Source organism: Danio rerio, chromosome 14, assembly GCF_052040795.2.
Source record: "Danio rerio strain M-AB ecotype USA chromosome 14, GRCz13ab, whole genome shotgun sequence".
Taxonomy (NCBI): domain Eukaryota; kingdom Metazoa; phylum Chordata; class Actinopteri; order Cypriniformes; family Danionidae; genus Danio; species Danio rerio.
The window spans coordinates 54,378,708-54,401,216 of record NC_141034.1 but is presented as its reverse complement, the minus strand read 5'-3'; the positions used below and the strand labels follow the sequence as shown (position 1 = coordinate 54,401,216).

Sequence of the window (22,509 nt, the reverse complement as noted above, 5' to 3'; positions counted from 1 at the left end):
ACTTCCGGGATGTACAAGTGGCTCAAACTCGCTCATTTTGAGGCAGGAACCGGCGGACGTGCAACAACGTTAACTATGAGGTAAACACCAAACAAAATTTTCCATACGGAGCTCCTTTACAGTACTCCACACTTGTAAACAATCGCTCGCGCCATTCGCACGGCTCTCGGTCCTTTTTTTTTATTTATTTTTTTTATTGAACAAACAGGGATGTACAGAGTTATACATAAAACAGTATACAATGGAATTAACAACAAAAATTAATCGTGTACATTAAGTATTTTTTCCAGTAGTTGAGATGTCTTAATAGCTTTGGTATTACTTTGTATAGCAGTGAGGGAATCATAAAAAAGTTTTAGATCAATGAAAAATAGTTTACAATTTGGCACAGTCAGCATACATTTTGTTTTGTGGATGTGATACTTTCCAAATAAAATAAGAATTTTTGCTATTTTGTCCATTTCCAGTAATCCAGAGTTGCAATCCGTAAAAAAAACCATTTGCTCAGTTATACTGATTAATTTATAAAACACTTCAAAAAGTAGTAAGGAAACTTGGGACCAAAACTGTTTTGTGTAACTGCAACTGAAAAATAAATGAAGAATTGTTTCCGGTTCCTTTTTACAAAAACAACACAAGGGTGAAAAACCTTCCTTAAACTTACTTATAAAATCATTGCATGGATAATATCTATGTAATATTTTAAAATTTGTTTCTTTTACTTTATTAGGAATTATGTATTTTGTAATATCTGACCAGATTTTTGGGGAAAAGAAGAATGAAGGGAATGCTTGTTTCCATTTAACCATTGCAATTGGAGGAACACTTTTATCTGCAGTTAGGATATTCCTGATATAATTGTTATTACATTTTTTATCCTTGATAGAAAGGCCCTTAATAGTAAGCTCTGGGTGAGAGCCAGATACATGGTTATACATTTTTGCGGTTTTAATAAGGTGAAGTAATTTTGGGGAAATACAATGAACAAATTTTTTGTATTCAATCAAAGTAATTTTTAAACCAAAATTATTAATAAATTCATTGTAATCATATAAATCCCCTACACGATTTAATAAGTCTGTTACAAAAATTACTCCTTTTTTAACATAATCATTCCAAACGGCTCTCGGTCCTGCCCAGACTTTTCAGCGCTACCAAGCCGACCAATCACTGAGCTTACGCTACGCGTCGTTGCAACGTGTAGTTACATTTTTTGAGAGGTGCACGTCAGCGACGGCCACGGCGAAGGGCTATGCGTCAGCGCCGTAGCATACGCCGGTATAAATCAGCCTTTATTGGCTAAAATAGAGAAATCACGGTTAAATTAGTTACTATTAGATTTTTTTTTTAGATTTCCCCTCTCCTGCCGTGCATGAGCTAAGTTGTTGAATGGTTAGCGTATGAGGCGGCAAGGCTAAGCTTGCTTCAATTTTAATTGAATTATTCTCTAATCGGTTGCCTATGATGTGGTGAATATACCCCTGTAATGCAGACTGTAGTCCTTTTTTTGTCTGGCTTTCTCGGATATCTCACTTGTTCGCCAAAAATGACATTATATCCTTGGCAATGTCTAACACCGGCACATTCACATTGAAAAAGACTTGCCAGGCACGAAAGCTTGACAGGCGTAGCAACAGTAACTAAGAAGGGCGGGGCTTAGCAAAGGGTCAATTATAAATTTAAAGTGTGTAAGGATGAAAATTCAAGAGCTGTTGAATTATTTAAAAATAATGCACAGGAGGTGGTGACCCTGGATGTGTACTATTTTATCAATCCATTGGACACGTGTGAATTATTCTGATTATACTACACATTTCTTAATTGCATTTAATAGTCTCTCAGTCTTTCTCTCGCTTTCTTTTTAAATCAATATTTGTTTTGCTTTTTCTCTCCAGACCGCATGTTCCAGTCTCAAACAAGAAAACACCACATGAACACAGCAGGATAAAAGCTACACTCACTCTTGTCTTCATTATTAATTTATTTACTATTCAGTGCACATGCATGAAAAAGAAAACACTAGTGTAAAAACGGGCAAAGCCTCATGTAGAGAGAAAAAAAAGACATCATTGTAGTTGCTGTGGTTACTCTCGAACCCATACGGGTCGGCTTGCTAATAGCATGGTATTACAATATTTTAGTTATTGTATTAACCCTGCAGCACAATATTTATCATCTAAATGTCATTCTCAACAGTGTGGATAGCATCTGGGTGCCAATTTCAGAATATCACTGCAAAGATATTTCAGACATGATTATTTTTACTTCTATTTTTTTTCTATTTTTCTAGCATAAAAAAGAACTACATTGGTTATACCACATTTTCATGACATCTTTTCAATTGAACATACAGTATGGCTGCATACAGCAAATTGTCCAATTCTTGACACAAGTAAAAAAAAAACCTGAATCACGAGCACCATCTGCTGTTGAAAACTGACAGAGAGCACCACCAGCTTTTTAAAACTAACCTAGAGCACCATCTTCTGTAAAAACTAATCCAGAGGCCTGTCCCTGTGCACCAACTGCTCTTAAAAACAAACCTAAAGGGGCGTTTTACTGTTAAAAACTAGCCTAGAGCGCCATCTACGGTTAAAAAGTAGCCAAGAGTGCCAACAGTTGTTTAAAACTAATCTAGACCACCATCTGCTGTTTTTTAAATAGTCTAGAGCACCACCAGCTCCTAAAAACTAGCCATCATTAAAAACTTTCCTTGAGCACTACAAACCTAACCTAAAGCGGCATTTTACTGTTAAAAACTAGCCTAGAGCGCCATCTACGGTTAAAAAGTAGCCAAGAGTGCCAACAGTTGTTTAAAACTAATCTAGACCACCATCTGCTGTTTTTTAACTAGTCTAGAGCACCACCAGCTCCTAAAAATTAGCCATCATTAAAAACTTTCCTTGAGCACTACAAACCTAATCTAAAGTGGCATTTTACTGTTAAAAACTAGCCTAGAGCGCCATCTGCTATTAAAAACTAGCCCAGAGCGCCACCTACTTTTAAAAATTATATTACAGCTTCACCTGGTGTTAAAAACTAACCTTAACTGCCATCTACCATTAAACACTAGCATTGCGAGACTCTGCTGTTTTAAATGAGCCTAGTGCCGTCTGCTGTTAAAACTATACAAGAGCATCATTAAATTATAGTTGTCTGCTGTTTAAAACTAGCATAGAGCAATGCCTGCTGTTTAAAGCTAGAATAGAGCACCACCTGCTGTTTAAAACTAGCAGAACGCCACCTGCTATTAAAAACTATACTATTGTTCCACCTCCTGTCAAAAACTAGCATAGAGCATCATTAAAAACTATCATAGAGTGCTATCTTCTGTTTAAAACTGTAGCCTAGAGCATTGTCTTCCTTTAAAAACTATATTATAGCTTTACCTGTTAAAAACCAGCCTAGAGCATCATTAAAAACTATAGAAGAGCACCATCTGCTGTTTTAAACTAGCCTAGACCACCATCTGCTGTTAAACACTAGCATAGAGCACCATTAAAACTGAGCTCTATAAAAATCTAGCCAGAGCACCATCTACTATTAAAAACGAACCTAGAGCCATAAAAACTAGCATAGAGCGACATCTGCTGTCAAAAACGAATCTAATGCGGCATTTAGCTGTTAAAAACTAGCCTAGAGTGCCATCAGCTGTTAGAGACTAGCCTAGAGCAACATCTGCTGTTAAAACCTAGTCTTAAGTGTCATCTGCTGTTAAAAACAAGCCTACAGTGCCATCTGCAGTTAAAAACTAGCCTAGAGTACCCTCTGCTTTTCAAACTAGCCTAGAGCGCCCTCTACTGTTAAAAACTCATAGAGTGCCATTTGCTGTTAAAGCTAACGTAGTGTCCCATCTGCTGTTAAAAACTAGCTTTAAGTGTCATCTGCTGTTATAATCTAGCCTTGAACATAATCAAAAACTAGCCTAAAGCGCTGTCTGCTGTTTAAAACCAGCATAGAGCACCACCAGCTGTTTAAAAACAATAGTACTGCGCCACCTGCTGTTAAAAGCTAGCATAGAGCATTATTAAAAATTAGCCTAGAGTGCTATCTTCTGTTAAAACTAGCCTAGAGCATCTCCTGCCTTTAAAAACTATATTATAGCTCAACCTGGTGTTAAATCCAGCCTAGAGCATCATTAAACACTAGGCTAAAACACTGTCTGCTGTTTTAAACTAGCCTAGAGCACTATCTGCTGTTAAAAACTAGCCTAAAGCTCTGCCTGCTGTTACAAACTAGCTGAGAGCTCCATCTGCTGCTAAAAACTAGCCTAGAGCTTCACCTGCTGTTACAAACTAGCTGAGAGCTCCATCTGCTGCTAAAAACTAGCCTAGAGCTTCACCTGCTGTTACAAACTAGCTGAGAGCTCCACCTGCATGTGAAAAAAGCCTAGATCACCATCTGCTGTTCATAACTAGCCTAGAGCATCATTAAAAACTAGCCTACAGCACCATATGCTGTTTAAAACACGCCTAGAGCATCCTCTGCTGCTAAAAAATAGCCTAGAGTGCCAACAGTTGTTTAAAACTTGCCCAGAGCGACGACATCTGTTTTTAATTAGACAAAAGCACCCCCAGCTGTTAAGAACTAGCCTAGAGCACCCTACTCTCTTAAAAAGCTAGCCCAGAGCACCCTCCTCTCTTAAAAAAACTAGCCTAGAGCATAACCTGCTGTTTAATATTAGCCTAGAACATCATTAAAAACTGGCCTAAAGCACCCCCCTCTCTCACAAACTAGCCTTGGGCATCATCTACTGTTAAAAACTAGCCTAAAGCATCATTTAAAACAAGCATAGAGCACCACTTGCTGTTAAAAACTAGCATAGAGTGACACCTGCTATTAAAAACCATACTATTGTGCCACCTGCTGTCAAACTAGCCTAGATCATCATTAAAAACTTGCCTACAGTGCCATCTGCTGTTTTAAACTAACCTAGAGTGCTACCTGCTGTTAAAAACTATATTATAGCTCAACCTGGTGTTAAAAACTAATTAAAAACTAGACTAGAGCGCCATCTACTGTTTTAAACTAGACTAGAGCGCCATCTACTGTTTTAAACTAGACTAGAGCACCATCTACTGTTTTAAGCTAGACTAGAGCACCATCTACTGTTTTAAACTAGACTAGAGCGCCGTCCACTATTTTAAACTAGACTAGAGCACCATCTACTGTTTTAAACTAGACTAGAGTGCCGTCCACTGTTTTAAACTAGACTAGAGCGCCGTCCACTGTTTTAAACTAAACTAGAGCACCATCTACTGTTTTAAACTAGACTAGAACACCATCTACTGCTTTAAACTAGACTAGAGCACCATCTACTGTTTTAAGCTAGACTAGAGCACCATCTACTGCTTTAAACTAGACTAGAGCGCCGTCCACTGTTTTAAGCTAGACTAGAGCACCATCTACTGCTTTAAACTAGACTAGAGCACCATCTACTGTTTTAAACTAGACTAGAGCGCCGTCCACTGTTTTAAACTAGACTAGAACACCATCTACTGTTTTAAACTAGACTAGAGCGCCGTCCACTGTTTTAAACTAGACTAGAGCACCATCTACTGTTTTAAACTAGACTAGAGCGCCGTCCACTGTTTTAAACTAGACTAGAGCACCATCTACTGTTTTAAACTAGACTAGAACGCTGTCCACTGTTTTAAACTAGACTAGAGCACCATCTACTGTTTTAAACTAGACTAGAGCGCCGTCCGCTGTTTTAAACTAGACTAGAGCACCATCTACTGTTTTAAACTAGACTAGAGCGCCGTCCACTGTTTTAAACTAGACTAGAGCACCATCTACTGTTTTAAACTAGACTAGAACGCTGTTCACTGTTTTAAACTAGACTAGAACACCATCTACTGTTTTAAACTAGACTAGAGCGCCGTCCACTGTTTTAAACTAGACTAGAGCACCATCTACTGTTTTAAACTAGACTAGAGCACCATCTACTGTTTTAAACTAGACTAGAGTGCCGTCTACTTTTTTAAACTAGACTAGAGTGCCGTCTACTGTTTTAAACTAGCCTAGAGCACCATCAGCTGTCAAAACCTAAGCTCTGAGTCCATTCAAGAGAGAATATTGGCGGTTTTTGAAAATCTCAAGATCATATGCAGAATAATTTTTTGCCAGATCTCTAATAATAATAATAGATAATAATAATAATAATAATAATAATAATAATAATAACAATGTTCATAATGACAATAATAATAATAAAATTATTATTATTATTAATAATAATAATAACAATATTAATAATAATAATAATAATAATAATCAAGGACTGACCATGCATTGCAATTAAATATGTCACAAAATGTAAATTAGGTGCAGTTTTAATTCTTTCTGATATAAAAGACTGTAAAGGAGCAAAAAGAACTGCGGTGATTCACAGAAGTAAACTAATCTGCTTACGCTGATTGCTCCGAATGAGGACATGCATTAATAACATCAATGAATCCACATGTATCAACATTTGCAAATTACCTTTCATAATCAGCAGACTTAGAAAAGAGAAGGATAAACCAACTGTGAAGTAATGAGTCGCACTGAAGTGGCAGGCAGAGCTGCAGATTTGACGAGTTTTCCGTAATTACGTTGCTCCTTGAACAAAGCCTTCACCTTCGCCTTGAAGCTCATTGATTTGAGTGAATTATTCATTTCAGAGCACAATAATGCCAAGGTCAGATCTGTTTTTCACCTGACCTTGTCACCGGGAAAGGCCATGATGGCGGTCTATAAACTTTTTCAGGGAGCCTGAGATTCATTACATACGTTGTTGAGACACTTACGTGACATTTTAAATCATTATTAATAATGGTGATACTGTAGTAATAATAAAAAATTAAAAAGTGTAGAAAAAACTGTAGTAATAATAAAAAATTAAAAAGTATTTTACGAAATATAACAGAAAGTTAAATAAGAAAAATAAATTAAACGTAAAAATAATAAATAAATAAATAAACAATATGAAAAAAATGTAAAAATAATTAATAAGGCGACGCAGTGGTGCAGTAGGTAGTGCTGTTGCCTTACAGCAAGAAGGTTGCTGGTTAGAGTTTCTGTGTGGAGTTTGCATGTTCTCTCTGTGTGCACAGTATGTCTGATAATATTTTTTCTTCTGGAAAAAGTCTTATTTGTTTTATTGCGGCTAGAATAAAAGCAGTTTTAAATTTTTTAAAAACTAATTTTGGGACAAAATTATTAGCCCCTTTAAGCTAATTTCTTTTTTTTTTATAATCTACAGAACAAACCATCGTTATACACTAACTTGCCTAATTACCCTAACCTGCCTTGTTCACCTTATTAACCTAGTTAAGCCTTTAAATGTCACTTTAAGCTGTATAGAAGTGTCTTGAAAAATATCTAGTCTAATATTATTTACTGTCATCATGGCAAGCATAAAATAAATCAGTTATTATAAATAGGTTTCTAAAACTATTATGCTTAGAAATGTGCTGAAACAATCTTCCCTCCATTAAACAGAAATTTGGGAAAAAAATAAACAGGGGCGCTAATAAGTCAGGGGGGCTAATAATTCTGACTTCAACTGTATGTATGTATGTATATATATATATATATATATATATATATATATATATATATATATATATATATATATATATATATATATGTGTGTGTGTGTGTGTGTGTGTGTGTGTGTGTGTGTACAGTTGTTATAAGCCCCAGTTTTGTTTGTTTTTTTGTTTTTTTAAATATTTTCCAAATGATGTTTAAAAGAGCAAGGAAATTTTTACAGTATGTCTGATAATATATTTTGGAGAAAGTCTATTTGTTTTTATTTCGGCTAGAATAAAAGCAGGTTTTAATTTTTAAACACCATTTTAAGGACAATATTATTAGCCCCTTTAAGCTATATTTTTTCGATAGTCTACAGAACAAACCATCATTATACTGTACAATAACTTGCCTAATTACTCTAACCTGCCTTGTTAACCTAATTAACCTAGTGAAGCCTTTAAATGTCCCTTTAAGCTGTATAGAAGTGTCTTAAAAAATATCTAGTCAAATACTGTCATCATGGCAATAATTTCTCTCCGTTAAACAGAAATTGGGGAAAAAATAAACAGGGGGGCGAATAATTCTGACTTCAACTGTATATATAAAAAAATTACAATCAAATAAAAAAAAAGAATATATATATATATATATATTTTTTTTTTTTTTTTTTTAATATATCACATTATCTCTCTCAACTCAGTTCAATAATTGTTTATTAGAATGATGTTACAAATTTACTGTCAGCATTTATACAGTGTACATTATATCTATATCTATCTATCTATCTATCTATCTATCTATCTATCTATCTATCTATCTATATATATATATATATATATATATATATATATATATAGTAAACAAGTAAATAGTAGTAGTATTAAAATAAATAAATAAATAAATAATAATAAAAATAATTAAATAAAAATAGAAATGAAATAAATAAATCAAAATAAACTGTAGATTTAACGATCAACATTTTAGACTAATAATAATTTCTCTCTCTCTTTCTCTCTCTCTATATTATACGTAAATCCACCATATCAGCCTCAAAAACTGTTCAGATGTCACCATTTTCACACCATTTTTCATGAGGAGATCATGAAAACACACAGTCTTTCTTACAGTGAGTGAATCTGGACGGAACGCTGAATGTGTTTATAAGTGTGTGTGTGTGTGTGTGTGGGGGGGGGGTTGTGTGTGTGCGTGTGTGTGTCTGAGCTCATGTTTATGTCTCCATAAAATGAAACTGGCTGAAGAGCATTTGTTGGTTCCGCTGGCTTATGCTGAGGTTGATTGTATGTCTTGTGATTTGGACAGGTGAAGCAATGATCTGCAGTCACTGTGACAGGTTTAGTCCTGGCCTCAGACTGCAGAACAGCATCATAAATCCCATACACACAAACTATATGCTGTGCAGGGAATACATCTTTTTTGTCTTATAACAGAACGCATTATATAAAGGATGCATATTCATTCATTCACTCACTCATTTTCTTTTTGGCATTTATTCATTTCCTTTCAGGGGTTCGCCACAGCGAAATGAACCGCCAACTTATCCAGCACATGTTATTACCAACACAATCTCACGGCAATTCGTAACTTTTTCATTTAGTGGCTAATTTGTATGAATTCGTACGATCTAATTCGTACAATTTAGTACGATTTGCTCATCCCCCAATGACGGTTGGGGTTGGGGTTAGGGGTGGGGTTAGGTGCCACGCCTCCTTTTTAAAATCGTACCATTTTGTACGACTGAACTCGCACGAATTCGTACGAATTAGCCACTAAACTGGCAAAACGTAAAATACTTACGTTTTCTCGTGAGATCAGGCTGTTATTACGCAGCGGATACCCTTCCAACCGCAACCCAGCACTGGGAAATACCTATACACACTCATTCACACATACTGTACAGTATGAACTCATGTGACTCATGTTGTAGTTAAAGTTAGTTGTAGTTTACCGTAGAGCTGAACGGTTAATTGAAAAAAGATCGTGATCTCGATTCGACCCCCTAGACAATCTTAATCCTCGTCTTGTCTGTTGTGAAATAAACTTACGTTTTTTCACCAGATCCTCTCATTTCATCCATTTACTGAGGACACAAATCAATAAATGCATGCACTGACGTTTTTTGATGTAAACTTTTGTCATCAGTATGGTTTCTGCTCTTCATAACACTGTCTATAGCCATCAGATAAACACCTTGACTTAATCTGTGCAGAAGTGTCTAATCTTCAGAAGACATGCTGCGTTCTCTCCTGAAAAGTGTTCAATCGAATCTAGACAAGATGATGGAGTATACCTGCTTTTACAAAACTGCAGTGTTGCTGATAGTGTTAGAGAGATAAGGCTGTAGTGTGCACAAATTATTACGTACCCGTAAAACAAAGAGCTGAATCAATTTAACAATTAATCTACACTGTCGAAAACATCAACAAAAAAAAAGGTACTGATACTGTCAACAGTTACTTGGACTTTTAAATCATTATTAATAATGGTGATAGCAATAATAACAATTTATTTATATAGCACAAACGTGGGTTTACATAAAAAAAGTGTTTTACGAAATATAACAGAAATTTAAATAAAAAAAACTAAATTAAATGGAAAAATAATAAATAAATTAGTAGACAATATGAAATTAAATAAAAAATTAATTAATAAAATTATTATAAAATAAAATAAAATTATTTAAAATAAGAAATTTAAATAAAAAACTAAATAAAATAATGAAATAAAATAAATGCATACATAAATAAATAAATAAATAAATAAATAAATAAATAAATAAAAAACGAAATTAAATAAAAATATTAATAAAAAATAAATAATTATTTTTAAATGAAAAATGGGCTAGCAAAAACTACTAAAATGTACAATGCATTTATTCATTTTCCCTCGGCTTAGTCCCTTTATTTATCAGGGGACACCACAGTGGAATGAAACAGCAACTATTACAGCATATGTTTTACACAGCGAGTGCTCTTCCAGCTGCAACCCAATACTGGGAAACACCCATACACACTCATTCACATACACATTCATACACCCAGGCCAATTTAGCTTATTCAATTCCCCTATAGCGCAAGTTTTTGAACTGTGCGGGAAACCGGAGCACCTGGAGAAAACCCATGCCAACACCAGGAGAGCATGCAAACTCCACACAGAAAATGCCAACTGAGCCAGTTGAGGCTCAAACCAGCGACATTTTTGCTGTGACTGCTAACCACTGAGCCACCGTTCCACTCTAAAATGTACCATTTAAGGACTGAAATACAAATGTAAACAAGTGAAACTTGGTACAAAAAGTGGATCTGAATACAATTCCATACATTCTCTGCATATCTTCTTTCATAAGAAGATATTTTGAAGAAAGCTGAAAACCTGGGGTCCGTTCTTCGTACCTCACTTAAATGATCTAAGATGATTTGGCAGATCCCGGATCTTTTAATCTTCATAACTGATCTCTCGCTAATTTGGTTCTTCAAACAAGTTCACGAATCAGATTAGAATGTCTGGATGAACTGATCTGAGATCGCCGCGTGTGTTGTGAAGGACAGATCTATCGATCCTCGAAATCATGATCAGCAATGCAACGATTGGCTGACGGCACAGCAGCGTAATGACATCATCTGATTAATATTCAATTATTCATGTGAGCAAAATTTGCATCGAATTAGCAGTAAACGGTTTGTTAAATATGACACGCAATAACCTTCCACATGTGTTGTGAACTGCAGGCTTTACACTTTCATGTGTCAAGAGTATTCATCATGTATTTCAATGCACGGACCCCTGTAACCATTGACTTATTGGGAAAAACAAATACTATGGAGATCAATGGTTACAGGCAGGCCTTTACATTAACAACCGCCAAATGCGGGTAGATTTCGGCGGTGGCGGGTAAGACAGACACTCCCACTAGTCACTTTGGCTGGTTGAAAATCATTTTCCCAGATAATAATTCTTAAAAGCAGGGTTCGACAATAAGGATGGTCCAATTTGCAAGCACAGGCGATCAAGAAGCAACACAACAGAAAAAGAAATTGCGTTTGCAACTTCCCGCAAGCAAAGCGGGTGAATACTGAATGAGAGGATAATCACTCACGCTAACAGCTGAGGTGATGCGCGCGACTGTTTATAACGCGTGCGCGCTTCCGTTTCTTTTTTTTCTTTTTCATTTAAAATGTGTGGCTAAGAAATAATTAACTGTTTATTTATGGTGTGGTCAGAAATAAATTGGGTAAATCCTTCATTTTGGGCTCTGAAAATTATGAAAACTAATTGTAATATATGAAACCCTCACTCATTTGCTCGATTGAGCAAGCTCATATACAACACACTAAAAGTGAAATGAATGAGGAGGCAAGTAGAGATAACGCAAACTCTAAATCAAGTAATTTTAGCATGTTAAGGTCATATTTATGTGTATAAAATATATTTTCCCAACAATAAAATTGTGGCTAGTTGAAATGGCGAGTGGCTAGTAATGTTGGAAAACTACTAGCCACAGTGGCTGGTGATCAAAAAAGTTCATGTTTTTTTTAATAATTATTTTTTAGGGTTTTTTTACCTTTATTTTGATAGGACAGTAAAGAATTCAGACAGGAAAACACTGGGAGCAGAGAGAGGGAATGGATCGGCAAAGGACCTCGAGACAGGAATCGAACCCGGGTCGCCACGAGCACACTGGTGTTATATGTCAGCGCACAGTACCACAAAACATCGGTAACACTTTATAATAACTACACACTATAAATCATTTATTAAGCATTAGCAAATAGTGAATTCATTATCTGTTAAGCATTAACTCTACATTAATAAACGTTAGTAAGCAGTTTATAACTGCAGCTACAAATGCTCTATTCTTGACTTATAAGCACCTATATAATGTGTTTAATAATTGTATTTTCATGCTCTGTTAATGATTTATTTTTCATTACTAAATTAAGTGTTGAATTATTTACAAACTGTTTGTATTTAAGAGTAGTTGAGGGTTTTCAGGATCATTCAGAATGAGTTAATAAATGATTAATAAACTATTGAAATCAACATTTATATGTCTTATTATTCAGGCATATACTAATAGTTAACAAAAATGTTAGTAAATGCTTATAAATTACTATTAAAGGCTCAGTATCAAATGAACGACAATATGTGCAATCTTTCTAAAAAAGTAAAATTACAGTAAAGTTTAAACATTGCAAAATAACAGGAGAGTCAAAATACGACATCCAACTAGATAAAACAACAACAATATTAGAATTTGACAATATAATAAGATGTAATGTTTAAACTCTACAGTGATTTTATTTTAGATCAGGTTGCAAATATCTATTTTTCATTTGAAGTACAGTTTCATTTGTGTATCTTTAAATGAAGAGAAATGAATAATGTATTTTTATCCTGTTTAGAATTTAACTGAGCCTTTATTTGTCATTTATAAGGGATTTATAAAGCATGAATAGTCCTCACTTTAGATTAGGTCACAAAACTGCATGAAGTTGAGTTAATAAAGCATTTATTAAAATATATAGTAACCATTAATATATGCCTGAATAATAAGACATATAAATGTAGATTTCAATAGTTTATTAATCATTTACTAGCTTATTCTGAATGATCCTAAAAACCCTCAACTACTTATAAATACAAACAGTTTGTAAATAATTCGATACTTAATTTAGTAATGAAAAATAAATCATTTACTAAGTATGAAAATACAATTATTAAACACATTATATAGGTGCTTATAAGTCAAGAATAGAGCATTTGTAGCTGCAGTTATAAACTGCTTACTAACACTTATTAATGTAGAGTTAATGCTTAACAGATAATGAATTCACTATTTGCTAATGCTTAATAAATAATTTATAGTGTGTAGTTATTATAAAGTGTTACCAAAACATCAATGTTAAGCCCTGGTAACAGGTTACCAGCATTCTTCAGAATATCTCTATTAGCGTTTAACAGCAGAACTGTCAGGGCTCTGTCTTATGTTTATTTAAGTCTTAGTTTGTGACAGAACTCTGACTCTCTTGTTTGTTTTCTTTCGTGAGTGCATTGGTTTGAGTTTGCTTGAACCATATACTCTTTTCTGTGTTGCGAGTGCACAGCATCAAGTTATCTTGACCTGTGTACTTATGTCTGTAATTTGTTGCGTGCGTGCATGGCATTCTGATTCTGGCACTGGTCTGCTGTGGTTACAGTCTGTTTGTTTGGTATTTTGCTTTTGTCAGAGATTCCTGTTCATGTGTTGTTTAGTTTGTCTTTCGGATTGGTTCCTGTTTATTGTCTGCTCTTGTTTTGTGTTTAGCACATGGCGTCCTTCCGCATGGAAGTCGGTTGCTCTAACAAGAAGGCTAAATACTAGAGGCTAAAGTTTCTAGTGTCAGTCGCTAGAGCATCTTTAGAGGTCAGCGGAGTGAGGTTTACCTGCACAGCACTTCACTAGCTGGCCTCCGTTACACTCACCCCCCTAAACCTCACTCCCATCCGGGTCACGGCACCAATGTAACCCCGCCGGTTCTACACACCTATAAACACATATAAATACACACATATAAATCAAAATTCCTTCTGAAAATACAAAATAAGGGCTTTTTATTTAAAATTTACATATATATATATATATATATATATATATATATATATATATATATATATATATATATATATATATATATATATATATATATATTTATATTTATATTTATATATATATATATATATATATATATATATATATATATATATATATATTATATATATATATGTATATGTATATGTATATATATATATATATATATATATATATATATATATATATATATATATATATATATATATATATATATATATATATACAGTTGAAGTCAGAATTATTAGCCCCCCTGTATTATTAGCGCCCTTGTTTATTTTTTTCCCCAATTTTTGTTTAATAGAGGGAAGATTGTTTCAGCACATTTCTAAACATAATAGTTTTAAAAACTTATTTCTAATAACTAATTTATTTTATCTTTGTCATGATGACAGTAAATAATATTTTGCTTGATATTTTTCAAGACACTTCTATGCAGCTTAAAGTGGCATTAAAAGGCTTAACTAGGTTAATAAGGTGAACTAGGCAGGTTAGGGTAATAAGGCAAGTTATTGTATGATGATGGTTTGTTCTGTAGACTATCGAAAAAAAAATTACCTTAAAGGGGCTAATAATTATGTCCCAAAAATGTTTTAAAAAAAATTAATAACTACTTTTATTCTTGCCGAAATAAAACAAATAAGACTTTCTCCAGAAGAAAAAATATTATCAGACATACTGTGAAAATGTCAATGCTCTGTTAAACATCATTTGGGAAATATTTAAAAAAGAAAATAAAAAGGAAAAGGGGGCTAATAATTCTGACTTCAACTGTATATATATATGGAACATGTATAGAATTTAGCCAGCAGGAGCAATAAATTAATAATGAATTTACAAAGTAATGGATACAAGTTCAGAGAGTAACCGCAATCTGATTTTGTACCTGTTGTAAAGTGCTGATTTTTATTGTGTTAAGTGTGTCATACTTGTTATACTGTATGTGAAGCACCACCATGTCGGAGTGAATTGCCCCAAGTGGGATTAATAAAGTTTTAAAATAAACTGAAACTTGAAGAATACAATGTTTGGGGATATACAATAGAAATAAGAATATTTAAATGAAATCGGAAAAGTCAACCTAAAACCCAAAAAGTTTCGCATTTAGAGACATATTTCTGGATTTATATATGTACATATAATTTTCCCACCATTTTGCGAAGACTAAAACAAGGTATCCAACTGCCATAATTATATAACTGTGTAAATATGCAAATGAAAAGCAGGTTTATGAAAATGTGCTCAGCTTTATGCAAACTTAAGCATAAACACATGAAAGAGAAACACATCTTTTGATTTTCTTTTAATAAAGCAATATATTATTTATAATAAACAAATGAGCCAATACTGTAGTTTTCTATATGCAATAGAGTACACCACAGTTTATTGTAGTAAAGACCAAAGTATACATCAAGTAGCTTCTTAAAGATCATTATGACTTCATATAAATACTAGAAATATTATAGTATTTGGAACCATACTATAGTAAAGTATTCTGTTGGAGTAATTATTTTTGATATGACAACACAACAACTATAGTAATATAAACAAATCACCCACCACTGTATAGGATGTATTTTACTACAATACACCACAGTTTACTGCAATAAAATGAAAGTATACTACAATCTATCAATTCGTGAAGTTTTACAAACTAATTTCGAGAGGAGCACGTGATATAATTGACTGCAGCTGGCCACCCATCTACATTCATTAGCCAATCAGATCTATCCTAACTCACTATAAGTAGCCTAGCTAGATTTACTCCCTTATCTTCGTTTTTCGAAGAAACCCCCCATCCGCCCCTTTCTCCTACTTTACTATAGGGGAGCTCTCGAGAACCACCTGATCTCGTACTCCCCTCACTTGCTCTATGGACTTGGCGGGAGCCCTGGGCTCAACTATCTCCGAGCTCAGGGTTCTCTCCAGGAGCGCACTGGCCATCTGGCAGACCGGGCACTTTCCCGGTGGGCCGACGTACTTTTTGGGCTGGGCTGATCATCGTCTTATGATCTGATCGGCCCATAAAAGGCTTAGCAGCCTATCGTTTTTTTCTGCCTTATTAATTGACGCTGCCGTGATCTGTGAAAGTAGATGCTTTTTTCCCGGACAGACAGACCGGGCCGGCCCATGTGACACTCTGCAGCCCATTGGCTCTTTTCGGGATTGACATTGGGCTGGCCCAATCACAAACTCCTATTTTGGACTCCGTGTGAGTGTGCTTCGTCTGTGTGCATTTGTCAAAATAGTCGAGAGTCAGAGAGAAGAAACGCAAGGGAGGCGCAGAGAAATCGCGGGAAATACACCGGCGTTTCATTTAGCGATTCGGAAAAGTTCTCCGTTCATTCTAGTACACGGCTAAAAGCGCAAATCACGTGACCACACACTCTCTGCCAAGAGCTGCAGCCAGTGGTTCAGCGGGTGAGCATAAACCCCAGGTGAGAGTATAGTGCATGTCAGACAGTTCATCTGTTGGATGATCTCATCTCACTATAAATGTTAAGCATGATATTGAATTCATCTTGTTGTCTCTATCTAACAATTCTTATGTCTTTTGAATCACTTGTTCTCAGTTAACTGTTTTGGCTGAGTGCAAAAATAAGCTAATATATTAATTTATGTAACCACATACACTGATTCTGCACATTGACTGATTGCTTCCCTTTATCGTTTAAATTTAATGTACGTTATCTTGTTATAATGGCCATTATTGGTTATTAAAACTGATATTCTGCAAAAGAGACGGGGTAAAGTTCATTCTTTTCAATGGAAATGAAAGGAGACAGTTATATTTAAGCCCTGTTTTGTTAAAAATATGCAGAGTGAAGATGATGCTCATATAAATATGCAGCTACACGAGGCTGTTTGGCATCTGTTAATCATAATATCAAAATGAAACAAATTAGACATATTATGTTTTCATTGTTTAGATAGTGAAACAGCAAGCAGGATGAGGTGAATGAGGTTATAAAGTACACGGTTCCCTTTGAAGATTTACCCATGCATCAGCAGGCAGCTTTTGTTATGTTTATTATTGAATATAGGCTGAGTGAATAGTGTATTGAATACGCTAAATTGGCTGTAGTGTATGAGTGTGTGTGAATGAGTGTGTATGGGTGATTTCCAATAGTGGGTTGTGGCTGGAAAGGCATCTGCTGCATAAAACATGCTGGAATAGTTGGCAGTTCATTCCACTGCAGCAACCCCTGATAAATAAGGGACCAATGCGAAGAAAAATAAATGAAAGAATAGTGTATTTTTTTTAGAACTCAACAAATATCTTTATGGACAGTATACAGAAATTAAATTGAGATTAAAGTTTGTATTTATTTCAAATATATGGCTTTTGTGTTTTTTAGAATATGAGTTGATAAAAATATTGGACGTGCATAGATAGATAGCATTTTGATTGAATTTAGTGGGCCGCTCTGGCCCAAAATGCCAGGGCCGATTTTTTGCCCCAGTCCAGCCCTGGTTCTCTCCCGGGACAGCCAATCCTGCTAACAGTTGTCAAAAAATATCTAAGTGTGAACTCTTGAAACTTTAGTTAAAGTTAGAGTATATGCATTCACTAACAAAGAGTTGCAAGTACTATAAAATGTACAAAATAAATGATATAGCTCAAAAACACCACAGTAGCCTATATTTTTTATCTTTAGATCATCCTGCAGTGCATAATTAAATCATCAAGCCTTTTTCCTCTCACATACGAGTGCGATGCAGAGCAGAGAAAATCCCTGAAATTGATTGAAATGAAACTACAATGTGTTTTAGTATAGTATACCCTGTATCTAGAATACTGGGTCATTTGTTTATAGTAGTTGTGTTACTATACTAAACATATACTACAATCTATGAGTTCACTATAGTTAAAAAATACAGTTTATGCTGTAGCTTTCACTAACAAAGAGTTGTAAGTGCTATAATATGAACAAAGTAAATGGTAGGCTCAAAAACATCATAGTAGCCTGTATTCGTAGATCGTCCTGCAGTGCATAACTAAATCATCAAGCCCTTTTCCTCTCGTATATGAGTGTGATGGAGAACAGAGAGGAGCCTTGAAATTAAACTACAATGTATTGTAGTATAATATACCCTGTATCTAGAATATTGGGTCATTTGTTTATAGTAGTTGTGTTACTAGCCTATAGCAACAATAGAATCACCAAAACTTCAAATACTTTACTACAGCGTGGTTAAAGCACCGTAGTAAAACAGTTTACTGTAATAAAAACTAATATATACTACAATCTATCAGTTCACTATAGTTAAAATTACAGTATATGCTGTAGCATTCACCAACAAAGAGTTGTAAGATCTAAAATATGTACAAAATAAATGGTATGGCTCAAAAACACTATGGTAGCCTATAGGGATGTAACGGTATTGTAAATACCGTCATACCGCAATATTATTTTTTTTCAATATTACCGTAGTCGCATGACTCGGTAAAACTATAGGTCTTCTGAGAAAATTTGCTCAGGCGAAAGAAGCGAATGGAAGGTACCGGAAACTACAATTCCCATCAGCCCAGGCTTGGCCATAATCCCTTGCGATCTGTTGTCGCTACAGATCCAGTAATGCGGAAATGGAGTGTGCTGCTAGAAGCGGAGATGAAAAGAGCTGGAAAACCCTAAAGCGGGTGTTGTCACCGCGCGCGTACTGAATAGTGGTGTTGTCGCGCGAGTTCTTATCAGCTGTGTTGTCGCGGGAGTTCTTATCAGCTGTGTTGTCGCGCGCGTACTGAATAGCGGTGTTGTCGCGCGAGTTCTTATCAGCTGTGTTGTCGCGCGCGTACTGAATAGCGGTGTTGTCGCGCGAGTTCTTATCAGCTGTGTTGTCGCGCGCGTACTGAATAGCGGTGTTGTCGCGCGAGTTCTGATCAGCTGTGTTGTCGCGCGCGTACTGTAAAGCGGGGACGGAGGGTATGTCGCGTCGCGGGGGCACTTTTGATCATTTTGGAAGGGAACTTTCTATCCAAGACTAAAAAGGGCATGTGCACTGCACAGGTTGAGCACTGTGTGTGCACGTGCCTGCAAGTTGGGGAATACGACTAATCAGTCATGGGGACTGCAGAAACACAGCACACTGTTCAGATTGATGCAGACATGAGACCTCTATCTCACTCATGGTTTTTCCTCTCAAGTGGGGGAAAGACAATGCACAACGTTACCCACTGCTGTCAACCTGGGCCAAGTCATATCTCTCTTGTCCCAGAAACCTCAGTCCCAAATGAGAGGGTTTTTTTCTGTTGCAGGGGACATTGTAAATGCCCAGAGATACCAGCTTTTACCAGATTATATTTATATGATAATTTTCCTTTAAACCCATCTCTATCTAAGTGAGTGAGTGATTAAATGTTGAATGAGATGAGTTTTCAACACTACTAAATTGAAACTTTATTTTTTTACATGGTTTAATAATTTTTTGTTATTAAAATTGAAGTTCCTGTTTCAAAGCTTACAGATAGATGACTAATTTGTATGTCATTCATACCGAGGTATTACCGAATACCGAGGTATTACCGTACCGTGAAATTCTGATACCGTTACATCCCTAGTAGCCTATATTTTTATCTTCAGATTGTCCTCCAGTGCATAACTACATCATCAAGCTTTTTTTTTTCTTAAATATAAGTGTGATGGAGAGCAGAGAGGAGCTCTGAAATGGAAACAAATGAAACTACAATGTATTGTAGTATAATATAGGCTAGTTCTAGAATATTGGGCCATTTGGTTATAGTAGTTGTGTTACTAGTAGCAACTATAGAATTACCAAAACTTCAAATATTTTACTAAAGCATGATTAAAAACACTGTAATATTACAGTTTACTGTAATAAAAACTAACATATGCTACAATCTATCAGTTCACTATAGCTAAAGCTAGAGTATATGCTGTAGCATTCACTAACAAAGTGTTGTAAGTGCTATAATATGTACAAAATAAATGGTATGGCTCAAAAACACCATAGTAGCCTATATTTGTATCATCAGATCATACTGCAGTGCATAACTAAATCATCAAGCCATTTTCCTCTCAGATATGAGTTTGATGGAGAGCAGAGAGAAGCCCTGAAATGGATTGAAATGAAACTACAATGTATTGAAATATAATATTGGGTCATTTGTTTATAGTAGTTGTGTTACTAGCCTATAGTAACTATAGAATTACCAAAACTTCAATTACTTTACTAAAGCATGATTAAAAACACTGTAATATCACAGTTTACTGTAATAAAAACTTACATATGCTAAAATCTGTCAGTTCACTATAGTTAAAGCTAGAGTATATGCTGTCGCATTCAGTAAAAGAGTTGTAATTGCTATAATATGTGCAAAATAAATGATATGCTTTAAAATCACCATATATTTTTATCTTCGAATCCTCCTGCAGTGCATAACTAAATCACCAAGCCCTTTTCCTTTTAGATATAAGTGTGATGGAGAGCAGAGAGGAACTCTATAATGGAAACAAATGAAACTACAATGTATTGTAGTATAATATAGGCTAGTTCTAGAATATTGGGCCATTTGGTTATAGTAGTTGTGTTACTATAGCAACTATATAATTACCAAAACTTCAAATATTTTATAAAGCATGATTAAAAACACTGTAATATTACAGTTTACTGTAATAAAAAATAACGTATGCTACAATCTATCAGTTCACTATAGCTAAAGCTAGAGTATATGCTGTAGCCTTCACTAACAAAGTGTTGTAAGTACTAAAATATGTACAAAATAAATTGTATGGCTCAAAAACACCATAGTAGCCTGTATTTGTATCTTCAGATTGTCCTGCAGTGCATAACTAAATCATCAAGCCCTTTTCCTTTAGATATGAGTGTGATGGAGAGCTGAGAGGAACTCTATAATGGAAACAAATAAAACTACCATGTACTGTAGTATAATATAGGCTAGTTCTAGAATATTTCGGTCATTTGTTTATAGTAGTTGTGTTAATCTATAGCAACTATAGAATCACCAAATATTTCAAATACTTTACAATAACATGGTTAAAAACACTGTAATACCACAGTTTACTGTAATAAAAACTAGTGTATGCTACAATATATCAGTTCACTATAGTTAAAATAATAGTATATGCTGTAGCATTCACCAACAAAGAGTTGTAAGAACTACAATATGTACAAAATAAATGATATGGCTCAACAACACCACAGTAGCTTACATTTTCATCTTCAGATCATCCTGCAGTGCATAACTAAATCATCAAGCCCTTTTCCTCTCAGATATAAGTTTGATGGAGAGCAGAGAAAAGCCCTGAAATGGACTGAAATGAAACTACAATGTATTGGGTCATTTGTTTATAGTAGTTGTGTAACTAGCCTATAGTAACTATAGAATTATCGGTCACACTTTACAATAAGGTTCATTAGTTAATATTAATTAATGCATTTACTAACATGAACAAACAATGAACAATACATTTACTACTGTATTTGTTCATGTTAGTTAACGTTAGTTAATGAAAATACAGTAGTTCATTGTTAGTTCATGTTAACTCATGGTGCATTAACTAATGTTAACAAGCATGGACTTGGATGTTAATAATGCATTAGTAAATGTTCAATTATGATTAATAAATGCTGTACATGTGTTGTTCATGATTAGTTCATGTTGGTAAATGCATTGACTAATGAACCTTATTGTAAAGTGTTACCGAATTACCAAAACTTCAATTACTTTACTAATCCATGATTGAAAACACTGTAAAATTAATTTGTTTGTTTAAATTCAGCCAAAATAAATTGTTTACAACCACTTAACGTAAAAAAAAAAAAATTTAGTAAAGCCAAGGAATCATCTTTGAATAATTTTTTTCACTGTAGAACAGGTGTTTTTCCTCTCCTCTGCATCAGTAATTCCATCCAGAGGGACAGATGGAGAGAGAGAGAGAGAGAGAGAGAGAGAGATCTCTGTGACTTATATTTCTAAATTTAAATTAAAAGTCCTGTTGACTGAATTTTGTTAGAACAGAAATAAACACACTGACGCTTAGGTGTCCCAGATTACCCAATGTGCCAGATTACCCAAATTCACCCTAGTTGTTGTGTTATAAGCCTAGAGACTATAGAATTACCAAAACTTCAAATACTTTACTATAGCATGGTTAAAAACACTGTAATATCACAGTTTACAATAATAAAAACTAATGTACACTACAATCTATCAGTTCACTACAGTTAAACTACAGTATGCTGTGGCATTCATTAAATAGTATAATAATATAGTATTTATTTTTCCCTTTAATAATCAGGGGTCGCCACAGGGGAATGAACTGCCAACTTATTCGGCATATGTTTTACAAAAACAATCA

General features: G+C 34.7%; 1 protein-coding gene and 1 long non-coding RNA gene across 2 annotated transcripts in view; both read right to left on the bottom strand.

The window, feature by feature from the left end:
- Positions 1–22,509, bottom strand: part of nsd1a (nuclear receptor binding SET domain protein 1a) — a 1,446,438-nt gene that overhangs the window by 720,520 nt on the left and 703,409 nt on the right. The window lies entirely within an intron of this gene.
- LOC147840935 (uncharacterized) lies at positions 1,964–6,135 on the bottom strand. Its single transcript, XR_015506975.1, has 3 exons — positions 4,452–6,135; positions 2,919–4,282; positions 1,964–2,728 (listed from the first exon to the last, which is right to left on the bottom strand). It is a non-coding gene; the product is annotated as an uncharacterized LOC147840935 (long non-coding RNA).